Consider the following 9,991-nt stretch of genomic DNA (forward strand, 5'->3'; position numbering starts at 1 on the left):
ATTTAATTAACTAACAGTATGGGCTTGAAGGTTTGCATTTTGTCAACACCACTGCTCCCACTATCAGGCATACCATTCAGTTTGTCCTCCACCAACTTCCATACCAGAGGAGGACATCATAGTTAAATATAATATTGGCAAAACTCATGTTGTTGGTAATTTGAATAGTAAAAAATATTCATAAAGAAAGAGAAGAGAGCGGTTTTTTTGAACAACAGAAAGTAATTAATATTTGTTTACAAAATATAAATAAATAAAAAACAGCTGAACATATGATATTAAATAAAAAGTACAAAAGGGAAAATAATTGTACTGAACAAAAGGTAAATATAATGAGTGGTGAGAGCATTAATATAACATAAATTTCAAGTGTCATTATCGTAGCTAGAATATCGATAGTCATGTTAACGTTAAAACTAACTACAATGTCCAGTGCATATTTACAATGCAATTCAAACGTTATCACTCGAACTTACGACTTCTATATATCAAATATAATATTGCATCACAATACAAGTCGATGAAACTGTATTGGCGTTTGTTTTTATGTGGTTGTGTCAATAATAAACTTGGGTTGTTCGTGCGATACTGGACTTGCTGTATTCACCAGCAGCAAGAACAATCTGCACGTATACTTTACATGTGCACGTTCCATATACATAAAATATGATTACTCGTTTCTATTTATTTATAAGTTACTGACTTGCTTCCTAAAATAAAGGTTGACAATTTCGAAGTAACTTATATGATAAGTAATATTGTTACACATACTACCTTTAATGGGTAAACTGTAATTTTAGAATATATGGTAAATAGTGTAATGTAAATAAAATCGGAGTTTTAATAGCGTATTTTATATTCTAAAACAAAATTGATGGTGGCCGATCCTAAACGTGGAATATTCCGATTACGGAAATAAAGTAGGTAAAATTGTAAGGTAAGCTTAATACTGTAGTTTACCTTTATACTACTATTAATATTCAAAATAAAATTAATTTAATCAAAATGCTTGTTAGTTTGTTTGGAAGAAGTCTTAGGGTAGTGAGGAAAGCCCAATACAGTATTGTAAATTTTTTTTTGAATTTATCTGTGCAGTATTTTTAAGCTTTTGACAATTTATTCGTCACTATTGACAAAACACGGTGAAACTGACAGCCAATTATTCAATAGACAAGTTGTTTTACGTTGTATTTGTGGGATGATGAGTCAAAGCTGTCATAGAAAGTCATCTGTTTGGGTTTGTTTGAGCTTTGATCCAAAATCTAATCTTTGAAAATAAATAATTTTGGTAAATTTTTATGTTACCCCTTTGTTAACTACCCCTAACATTATATTGATATCAAATTGTTTTCTGATTAGCTGCCTTGAGACAACTAATGCTATATTAATGGATTGTAAATGCATTATTCTATTTTATTGCAAATCTATAGTAGACTGCTACTGCTACGCCAGTGATGTCACCAGGGACCAACCAGGGACTGCTTGTGCTTGTTGTATGGAAATGTTTGACCCCGGTGGAATATTAAATCAAACATCTGCTGTTATATCTTCCGACTAATTCATACGAATCTAATTTTCTTTTCCATGTATTCAGGGATGTAACCTGTTTAATATCTGATGTATGATCTGAGGTTGTGTTGGAATCACTGTATTGGATCCTCAAGTACAGTCCCGGCCACGTAAAGAGAGAAAATGTCCAGGTAGACCCCCCTGGGGGTAGCGCGCCCCTTCGGTTTCAAAACAATAGCTATGTTTTGACAACAGCGGATTAGGCCTGACCGGGTCTACCTGGACATTTTCTCTCTTTACGTGGCCGGGACTGTACTCAGAAAGCATAGTTGAATGAACTAAACACGTCTGCTAGAATCTAAAATTTAATTTTCTCCCAGTATTTAATGTCACTATGAAAGGTTATTATATCACATTAAATTTGTCAGATTGGATTTTTACTCAAATATATCTTTAAATAAAACAGAGTTTAAATAACATTAGGCTTAACGAGTACCCAGGTTTGCTACTACTGGGAAGGAAAAAGTGTCATTGGTAAAACTTTTACAAATTAATCAAAATATATTTTTGAACTAAACAAGCAAACTACAATATTTTGCTTTTCCTCCATAAGAATAACAAGAGAGTTTTAAATGTTTATTCTTTTGAAAAATTTTCTCCTTAATCTTTAATTGTACAACAACGCTAAAGGCTGATTAAATATAATAAGTTATTTTTTTTATAATTATACCCGATAGATGAAATACAAATCGGACATTTTCATGTTTAAAGAGAACAGATGTGAAATAAATCAATAAAAAAATAACCCCTCCCATAACGTTTCTATGACTCGATCTTAGTAGTTCGCAAACTCATTCATAAGTAGTAAGCTTAAAAAGGTTTAGCTATGTGTGTGTGTTTAGCATATTCATGCTAAATTTAATTGAAATCAGGCCACAACCCCTTTGTCATCGTATTCATAGGGGATTACACATAAATACGTAAAAAAATGAAGAATAATGTTTTTGGCCTTTGGAGAATAGAAAAGTACATCGGTGCTGGGTTGTCATCCTGAAGGGGAAATTCGCTAAAAGCTGGCTATAATTGGCCTCATTAAAAAGTCGGCGTGGGCTACAGAAATCAGTAGCTTGCGTCAGCTTAATCGATGAGTGGCTAAATCAAATTTGGCTCTTTTGATGTATATTTTCAAATAACCTCTTTAACGTAATTTATTTGTAATATACATTTCACTTCAAGTGGTTGTGTGTCCGTTAAAACCGTTTTAAGGAATACATTTATTTTAGCAATGACAATTACTATTTCCACTTCCTTTTGTATTCTTGCATCCCTTTTTTGTAAAATCTATTAACAGTTTTGTTTAAAATTGCTTTTGTTACTGAGAAGCTTAACAACAACATTATATGATTGTACGTTTCCAGAGATGAGTCGAAAACAGCTGATTGAGTTTTTGAGCAACAAACGACGTATCAGGTGAGCCAACTGTTCAGAATGTAATTACCAATGCATTGAATATAAGCTTTAATCGATAAGACTGACATTCATGAATACAGCGTTTTAAAATGAGTATTTGTCGCTGTAAAATGAGCTTACATTTCATACTGTAGGGAAATAAATTTTATTAGCTGCATGGGCTATTAATTAACAGCTGTGTCTAAGGAATAATTCGGCCTTAGTCACTAACAAGACTACAAGATCGCGCCACTCATCCTACACTCCTACACTCATCTCCATTCATACTTGGCTTAAAATACCTACTTTGTATGGTCGCCATTTCATTGTTAAGTATTTAAGTATTAAATATAACGCTTCAGCTTGCTCATAAAATTTGAAAGGTTTAAATATAAATTGTACACTGTATACCTTCTGTAAAAAAAGTCTTTTATGAGGAGCGATCCAAATATAGACTAGATATGTGAAAACCGCTGTAGTTTTCACCTTAGAGATACCTTTTCTGGGATATTGAAGAACTCAAACCGTTGTGTTTAGGTTAGTTGTCTAAAAGCAATCTGTAATTGTCGGGATAATAATCAAGATCTTTAGGAATCGGACAACCGCAGTGTAATACAAGTTCAGGTCGTACTCTGGAGCATTTTCATTCTTATTTTTCAATACCACTCTCAAAAATGTCGCATTAAATTTGCATGAACGTCATAAAATAGCAATAATTCAAATAAATTTCAAACTGACAAAGTGCAGACGTAGCCTTTTAAACTTAGAAATACATCGCTGTGCCGAACAAACATGTTAAGCTCTTGTTTTGAAAACATCCCTAAAAACAAGTTGGATGAGATTTTTTCGGTCTGGAGACAATTATAATTTTTTCAAAATAAGTTACTTTTACTATTTAGTTAAGGGACTTTTATCAGCTTCATTACATGTTTAGGTTGCCTTGGGTTTGGGTTTCCACCATACAGTAATATATATATATATATATATATATATATATATATATATATATATATATATAAACAACCCATTTGTTTAATAATGAAATGTGCCAATAAATTTTGTGGTAGTGTAAGTACAATACACAATTTAAAAAAATGTTAACAGACCTGATGATAGATAAAAGGTTGTAACTTTCACACAACTTCCTTGGAAACTTATCATATAAATAATTCTCAATTGGTAGTGGGAATAGTGGGAAAGTCAGGAAGAGGGAGGCACTAAGGGATTAAAATGGGACAAAATGAAACAGATCCGATGTCTGGTTAGATTATTCATGAAAATAGCCAAAAATTACAGTACAATAGGCCAACCAAACCACTTAACCTTTTTTGCCTAAATCCTACGTAGTCCTAATTGATTTTTTTCTCAAGCATCTAATAATTAATATCTACGACTGTATACTGATCTGAATTAGTCGTACACTAATAAAGTAAAGTTATTCAAACTTATATCGCTTTATAAATACACAACATCATGGTTAAATATGGACATGACTGGAATATTCATGTACCATTCAAGTCCTGCTGGTACGACATTGCTGTTTCTAGTTGTTGTGGAATGGCTAGAAATGTGCACAGATTTAATTTGAGTATTTGAGTAAAACAATCATACTTGTATTTGAACAGCTGTGGTACACCTAATTGTAACGAGTTCGACTACTAACTTTGCCAACAAGTTGGACGCTGCAAGTTGCTAAATCTGTCTTTAATGTTGGTAGCCCTGGATCATTTGACGACTTCAACTCGAGTTCAGCTTAATCCCTTTGCCCTTTCAGAGCCTTTACAGCTGGTTTTAATTGATCGTTCTGAAGACAAATTTCTCTTCATTGAGGTTCAACCTAATCAGTTTGATTTGGGTACAAAAAAATAATTACCGTTAGTATAAATACCCCCATCACAGCAAACCTGCAGACTAAGCGAATTTCCATTTTCCTGATTGTATTTTTACTCAAATATCTCCATAAAAATGTCATGTTTATTCCCTATTAAAAAACTTGTTTAACGAGCACTAAGTTTGCTGCTACAGGGAAGGTAATAATGTGTTTATGGTTTAAACGTTAATAAGTATACTATACTGAAATGAAACAAATTAATTTTACAAACTTTATCAAAATATATTCATAAACAACCAACCTACAACAGTTTACTAAATCTCCTTAAAAATAACACGTAAATGTTAAATTTACAGATTTTATAATTTCTCTTTAACCATTACGCGCATTACAACGCATCAATGTACTAAATTATTTGTTTTTAAACTATACAAAATGGTTTGGAAAGGAATTAAGAAATTGTACGTTTTGTGTGGTAAAAATGGGAAATCCCTCAATCCCTATTAAGCCCCCCGTTAACTCCTGTTCCAAAAGTCCGATTATACTAGTTTGCAAACCCGTTCGAATAAATGTAGGTTTTTACAATTACAAAATGATCATCAGATGATTTTTGCTCGAGTTATCGTGCTAACAGACACAATATGAATTTGAACGGATGTTGTTTTTGGCCTCAGTGGACCTCAAAACGATAAAGCACATCGGCCCCGGGTCCACGTCGTTCCATGAGATCTACGGTAATAGCTTATTACAATTATGGGAAAGTCGCTAAAGAAAAAGAAAACAACTTAACTTGTTGTAAGTATATGAATTAAGTACACGGCTAATACATAAATATTATTTTATGTTGAAACAGTTAAAATCACTAGGTTCTATAAAAATTTAGAAAAGCAAACAGCCACATTGTTATTAACGATAAAATCAAAATGTATTCCTCCTTTAAAATTACTTTAACAGTTGGTTCTTTGAAATGTCATCCACAGATGTATTACTGTATGTAAAAACGAATGCAATAATGGATTTACTGCCTGCGGAGAGATATTTTTTAGTGCTCTTTGCACTGGCAGTAAGAATATGTAAACTTATTCGACACCAAATACATTTTTGAGCAATAGTTTATTCAATTTTTGCAACTAAGCTGCTCTGGTATTTTAATTCGGACTTTGTCAGACTATTATTTTGTCAACACACTGTAACTTAAAAAAAATTATTGAAAAAGGGGAAGTTTAAAAAGTAATTTGTTTTCAACTAAGTTTAGATTCAATTTGAAACTTTTAAGGGCTTGTGGGTTTATTACATTTTAATGCTAAAAATATCCGCCAATATCATACCATACAAAGCCAATTGAAATTGAGGAGTGAGTTTAGACAAAAGAAAAGAAAACAACAAAAACACATTAACATGAACCAAAACAGTCACTCCAATTTCTTCCCTTGGTTAAAAATGCTCTTAAAATATTCCTTGGAAAAGCCATTGACATTTTTTGACACTAAAGATGTACGTGTTAGGTTATATCTAAGACATCTTATAATATTATCTGTACAATACAAATTAAAAAATTACTTTTTGGTAATTATTGTAATCAGTTTTATTAATCGCTATCTGGGTACCCCCTTGCAACCCCCTGGACCACCTTTTTTGAAACCAAGAGTTAATGATTTACTTTTATTTAGTTTTGAGCTGTACTTGGTTTCTGCTTGCCTAAACAGAGAATATGTCGATGACACTATGACAACTGTTTAAATAAAACTCTAATTTATCATATAAGTTAAATGTTATGCCTACCACTTGTGAATGACTGTCAGATATGTGAGTTTGGTTGTTGGTGCATCATGAGTACTTCACGATGGCTTCTCTTTGTTTTAATGGTATTTAATATCCATAAAATATTATTATTTTTTACTTTATAGGGGGTTTACGTTTTGTTTAACCAAGTAAAATCATTTTTGTCTTAATAGTTTTCTACATGAGTGCAAGTATGTTTTGAAAAATATAATTTTTAGCTCAAACAGATTCTTAAAATCTTGTATATCCTTTTTCATAAAATTTTAAACCGCATGAATATGCAGTATTTACTTCATAAATATTCTTTTGCTCTTAATATAAGTGTTTTACAGAGAACATTTTGTGCAATTCAGACAAGAAAATACAATCTTGTATTTATTTGGAGAAAAATACGCTTAGATTTTTAATAATTAATAGGGTTTCTTTGTGAATTATGTTTCAAGCAATCTGAAGAAAACCGTTTTATTTTTGAGCAGTTTAAAGGGGAGGTTACCATCTATAGATGCTAAAGACTATACTTACAGATTACTAGTTATTTATAGTTCGTACATAGGTAACTTGAAATTGAATGAAGATGGAAAATTACACTAAGAAGTCAATAATTTTTAGAGTATTCTTATTAGCTTTTCAATATTATAATGTCAATATTTACTTAAAATGCTTATTTATTTTGTCATTTAATGTAGATTGGTTGTGTCCATTATTCACATCAAAACGCTTCCTTCCAAAGAACATGCTCAGCAGTGGGGGCAGTGGTACACGGCATCACAAACCGGATGAAGCAATCGCTGACTAGAAAAGGAAACCCCAATTCTTTTTGTGAGTTGGTTCTTAAATACTTATCTAGTAAGCCCAAGCATGAGACATGAGAACATGTTCAAGCGACGCCAAGTCAAACGTGTCTGTTCATTATGATTTGGAAATGGTGTTATACAACCTTATATTATGATTTTCTGGCAATTTCTTGTCTTAATAATGAAACATTCTTTGAGTAAAGAGTTGTAACTCATAACAGTAACACCAGAAATAAGCATAACTTTGACTTTACCTCAAGTTTTTGGGTATCTTTAAACCAATCATTAGCAATTATTACAAGCAGGATCAGTTGTTTAATTTAAGAGCTTTTAAAGTACACATCATAAATCACTTTAAAATGTTTTCCACAATAATGGTATGTCTACTTATATCATACCCACTGAAAACATCCTACTAATATTATAAATGTGAAAGTATGGATGTTTGTGTTTAACTCTGAAGTTCCATTATGTGAAAACTACTGGACCAATTGAGCTGAAATTTTGCAGAGAGGTATTTGATAGTCTTGTGAATGTTTGAAAATCTACTTTTGTATATTGTTTAGGTGCACTGGTAGAAAATTATGGTTATTTGTAGATGTGTTATACTATAGAACTAAATTTTCTCAACCCGTCGTTGCAAACGCAGAGCACGAGTAACTACAATAAGCATTTTATACTTATATATACGCCTAACTCGTACTCTGCTAGTTTTGTAATAACACAGTGTAGGATAATCAGTTTATATTTTCAGTCACAGATGTTTGCACCCGGAAGAAATGTTTTCAACTGAAAACAATACCAATGAACAATGATTGGATTCTTCATGCTATATGGTGTTCAAAAGACACCTACATGCTAAGTCAAGGAAACACGAAAACGCACATATCATACTCAATGTACTGCTGGAGAAGAGCTAAAAATAATAATTCAGGGTCAATTTATAATTATAAAATAGGAATATACGGATTTGATGAGACACTTTTGCTAGAAGTAAATTCAAGTGCAGTTAATTGCAACGAGGATAATGTTACTTACTATATTGGAGTAGCAGATACAAACAAGATATTTGTAATAGGGAAGCAAAAGTGTGCGGTATATCGAATAGGTGACACTGATAATCCTACTACAGAAGAAGGTTGTCCCGTTGTCCTTAACCATAGTTCGTGGGTACAGGTATGTAATATTCAAGATTAAATTGAGGTTGGAGGAACAGCTGGGAAATATCTCAGATGAATAACTATAAAGCTTAGCTCTTTCACAGATATATTTTCTCTTAACTGCTGTATGAACTTGCTGTTTTGATAATCTGAGACCATCTTTGTTTTAGCCCTTTAAAATAACACCAACCTTATGGAGAATTTTAACCTTACCCTGTTTTTGAAACATGATTATGGTATAAATTCAAAAGCAATTTGCTGCTTTACAATGCATTCTTTTGAATTATAATTCATAATTTAAGAATGATGATTATAATAAAAAATGCATGTTTGATATCTGATATCAGGATAAATAAAGCCGAATAGTAAAGTAGCAACGCGAAGCACTATGACAATCTATTATGGTTTACTCTTAACAAACATGTCGTTTTAATATAGTAATATTGGTTTGCAGATTTGGCCAAAACCCATAACTGGAAACTACAGACCATACATTACAGAATGATGGACCTTTCGGCACATATTCAACCTACAAATGTATTATTGTGTTACATATTATCTATTAAATACTTGACCATACATTTCTTACGGTTTTCCTGTTGAATTGTTTTCCTTTTTAGTTACCATAGCAAAATAGTTATTTGTGTAACTGGTGGGTGAAGTGGCACTTTGCACTCGCGTTACACATTATATTGATCCTACAGTCACTGTAAAGCATATTAGTCTTTCAAACACTGTACAACACGTTTTCGGTTAGGCTAAATCCAAACATTGAACAAAATGGGAAACGCTGCACCAGCTGATAGTAGTCGTAATATCTTTAAGTGTTGCCAACTTATTTTCAAGCATACAAGTATTACTTGCGTAGTAAAAGCACGTGGTTTTGTGTTGTTTGGTTGGAATACTTGCGGCAAAAAAAGCGGAAAAAGCGAAAAGTGTGCGGCAAAAGCAAATAGATGCAGCAATTAGCAACTTTCTGTGCTACAACTAGTACGAGGAAGGCCACTTTTCAGGCGACTGTAGGAAAAAGCTGTTATAAAACGGTTCACATGAATTCACTAGATAGTGACAATGACTTTGACTTATTTTCCATAACACAAAATATGTTTGAAGCTGCCGCATGGTTGGTAGATTCTAGTCAAAATAGTTAACTAACCAGCCTACAGTACTTGTTTGGACTGAGTGCGAATTTTTAACTTAGTCGATTGGCAGTAAGGCCCATGATATACGGGCAACTTTGCTGTGAAAACTCTGACGCTGATCATAAAAAACTGAGCTGTTATACGAGCAGGCAAAACACCACATCATTGACACATAGGATCTGTTGTGGAGCTGTTAGAGCGGCATAAACGCCGTGACAGGTACCGAGACCAAAAAACTCACGCATCTGAATACGAAAGGGTAGAGTGTGTTGGGGGTGAGGTAGCAGATCTGCCTCATCAAAGCTGCTAGTCCACACAACGAAG

The 9,991-nt window shown here is 32.7% G+C and overlaps 1 long non-coding RNA gene across 1 annotated transcript; it reads left to right on the forward strand.

Annotated features, from left to right (window-relative positions):
* Nucleotides 1–6,574: 6,574 nt before the first annotated feature.
* Nucleotides 6,575–9,094, forward strand: LOC129001783 (uncharacterized). Its single transcript, XR_008491492.1, has 4 exons — nucleotides 6,575–6,654; nucleotides 7,258–7,390; nucleotides 8,120–8,541; nucleotides 8,980–9,094. It is a non-coding gene; the product is annotated as an uncharacterized LOC129001783 (long non-coding RNA).
* Nucleotides 9,095–9,991: the final 897 nt, after the last annotated feature.

The sequence above is a fragment of the Macrosteles quadrilineatus genome, unplaced genomic scaffold, assembly GCF_028750875.1.
Source record: "Macrosteles quadrilineatus isolate MER2022 unplaced genomic scaffold, UCM_ALF_1.0 Scaffold_8__2_contigs__length_117827958, whole genome shotgun sequence".
NCBI classification, from domain to species: domain Eukaryota; kingdom Metazoa; phylum Arthropoda; class Insecta; order Hemiptera; family Cicadellidae; genus Macrosteles; species Macrosteles quadrilineatus.